General features: G+C 62.6%; 1 long non-coding RNA gene across 1 annotated transcript; it reads right to left on the bottom strand.

Annotated features, from left to right (window-relative positions):
* Positions 1 to 16: 16 nt before the first annotated feature.
* LOC113408974 lies at positions 17 to 2,493 on the bottom strand. The gene is made up of 3 exons (XR_003370415.2): positions 2,342 to 2,493; positions 845 to 927; positions 17 to 186 (listed from the first exon to the last, which is right to left on the bottom strand). It is a non-coding gene; the product is annotated as an uncharacterized LOC113408974 (long non-coding RNA).
* Positions 2,494 to 2,628: the final 135 nt, after the last annotated feature.

Here is a 2,628-nt window from a genome sequence, read left to right on the forward strand (position 1 = left end):
CACACTCTACCCACTAGACCTCACTCCTCTCCCAGGTGTCCTAGCTCCTTCCTTACCTTGGGGAGAGGCGGAGGATGACCCATGTGCCCAGGATGGTGACCAGCGAGTGCAAGGTGTGGATGTTGCAGGTGACCAGCGTCAGGAGCAGCCCCACAGCTGCCCCCCCAAACTGCTTCACTTGGTGTCCTGGGGGGGGGAGGGGGAGGGGAGGAAAGAGAGACAGATTAGATCCCAGCTCCCTTCCCACCGAGACCCCCGGGAGCAAAGTCAGCTGGGACTTCGGGCGACCCGGGCGGGGACTGGGGTACGGGGCATCTCCCCTCTAGGAGATGCCGGCTCCCATCCAGCCTTGGGGGGGGGGTGGCTGGCTTGGGGGGCAGGGAATGGGGCACAAGGGAGCTCAGGAGGTGGGGATCCTGTACCCCCAAACACCCATCCCCTATCAATGGGACCCCAGAGTCCAGAAGCTTCTACTACAAGACTGGCAGGGGGAAGCTAGTGCCAGGGTCCCCCGCCCCCATGCGCCAGCCCCCCTAAAATACCTCCAGACCCATTCTAGCTTGAGCCCCCCCCCCCCCCCCCCCCACCCCCCCCCCCCCCCCCCCGCCCCCGGAGCTGAACCGGAATGGAGAGAGGAAATCTTGCAAGAGGAAGCTGAGGTGAGGAAACCCCAGACTGGGCTGGGTGGGGCACACCGGAGGGAATGGGGGGAAGGGCCCTTGTTGGAGGGAAAGGGGGGGGTCACTTTGGTGGGACTTTTTCTAGCCCCAATCCCTGTTCCACCCCCAGCAATGGCTTGAAGGGGAGGGGCCAGAGTTGCCCCCCCCCAGTCAGAGTCACTCACCCCCTCTCTTGAAGACAAAGCCAATGGGGATAGAGAAAAGCAGCACGGCCAGGTAGGTCCATTCCTCCGGGGTCATCCCAGCTCTGCCGGGGGAGGAAAAACAGTGTCGGGCAGTTCCACAGATCACCCACCCCACTGGAGCGGGGGGCAGCGGCTGCAGGGGGCGCTGAGGGCTCAGCTCCTCTACAGGTGGTAGGGGAAGAGCAGGGAGGGGAGATCCAGCCCCAGGGCAGGGACTGGCTGGCTCGGGGGGCAGGGAATGGGGCACGGGGCCTCTCCCCTCTAGGGGCGCTGGCAGCAGCTGGCATCCGTTGCTCTCATTCCATGGCCTGGGGAGTGTATCGAGTTTGCTGAGTCTCAGCCCCACTCCCAGGAGCCCCCATCACCCAGCCCATCTGGGTGCCCCCTGGCCTCCCCACAGCCAAGTGGCTATGGGATGGACGGGCCACAGAGACCCAGCCTTGGGGGGTGGGCGCTAAGACAGCAAAGTGGGGGGGCTCAGTGCGTAAGTGAGGTAGAACGGGGAGCTGTGGGGGGCAGTGCAGCAGCGGGGTGTCCTTGGCTCTGGGGGGTGCACAGCCTCTGCCGGGCCGTTCCCTACCCCCCAGTTCACCCACTAGGGACTATCAAACTGCCCTGTCACCCCCCAGTGGCCACTGCCCAGCCTCCTCCCCCCCAGACACTCCCCCTCCACACCGAGCGGCACAGCCACATTCACTCTCCTTCCTCACCTTCCCTTCAGCCCCCGCAGCACGAACCCCTCAGCAAGTGGGGTCTAGTGGTTAGAGCAGGGGGGTGAGGGCTGGGCCCCCCGAGTTCTATCCCACGTGGGCTCCCTGCTCCCTCCACCGCCAGCTAAACCCCGGGCCACTAGCTGCCTCAATCCCTTCCAGTCTCTAATCCACGCAGTTCACCCCCACATTAGCCATTGCTGGGGAGAGAGGGGTACAGGCCCCTCCCCGTTTAATCTCCCCACACCTATTAATCCTCTCCATTAGGGGCACTCCTAGGGTCCCTCATCCCAGACCAGCCCTCATTGCGCCAGGAGCTGTATGTTATTTTTTAGGTGTACTACGGTAATTCCTAGCCCCGCACCCATTGCGCCAGGCGCTGTACATTATTTTTAGGTGTATTATGGTAATTTCTAGCCCCGCACCCATTGCGCCAGGCACTGTACATTATTTTTAGATGTATTACAGTAGCTCGTAGCCCCACACCCATTGCGCCAGGTGCTGTACGTTATTTTTTAGGTGTATTACAGTAGCTCGTAGCCCCACACCCATTGCGCCAGGCGCAGTACAAACACAGAACAAACACACAGCTCCCACCCGCTGCAGCTCAACCCCAGATTAACAGTCCGGCCCGAGAGGCAGACAGGGGGCTTAGAAGTAGTGGGAACCCCACATCAGGTGGGGATGGGAAACACCCTGGAGTTTCTCCCCCCTCCCCACACTTCAAGTGCAGCCCCGCAGCCCCCAAGTTCACAGCGTTACTCACCAGCACCCGGCACCAACTTCTCCCGATGGGGGGGGGGTCAGTGCAGAATTCACACCCCTGGGGCACCTTTGCACGAATTCACACCCCTGGGGGCTCTTTTGCACGGATTCACACCCCTGCGAGCGATTCCCTCCCCCACTCAGCCCCTTACTTTGCTGCCGGGCTACCCGCCCGCCCCCAGCTCACTTCCTCCGCGCCCTGCACCCATTGGGCCCTGCAATTTGCAACCCCCCCTCCACTCTCTACCCCTCCTCGGGTATTGGCCAATGGGGCCGTCGCTCAGCTGC

Source organism: Terrapene carolina, unplaced genomic scaffold, assembly GCF_002925995.2.
Source record: "Terrapene carolina triunguis isolate 2854851 unplaced genomic scaffold, T_m_triunguis-2.0 Scaffold27779, whole genome shotgun sequence".
In the NCBI taxonomy this organism is placed as follows: domain Eukaryota; kingdom Metazoa; phylum Chordata; order Testudines; family Emydidae; genus Terrapene; species Terrapene triunguis.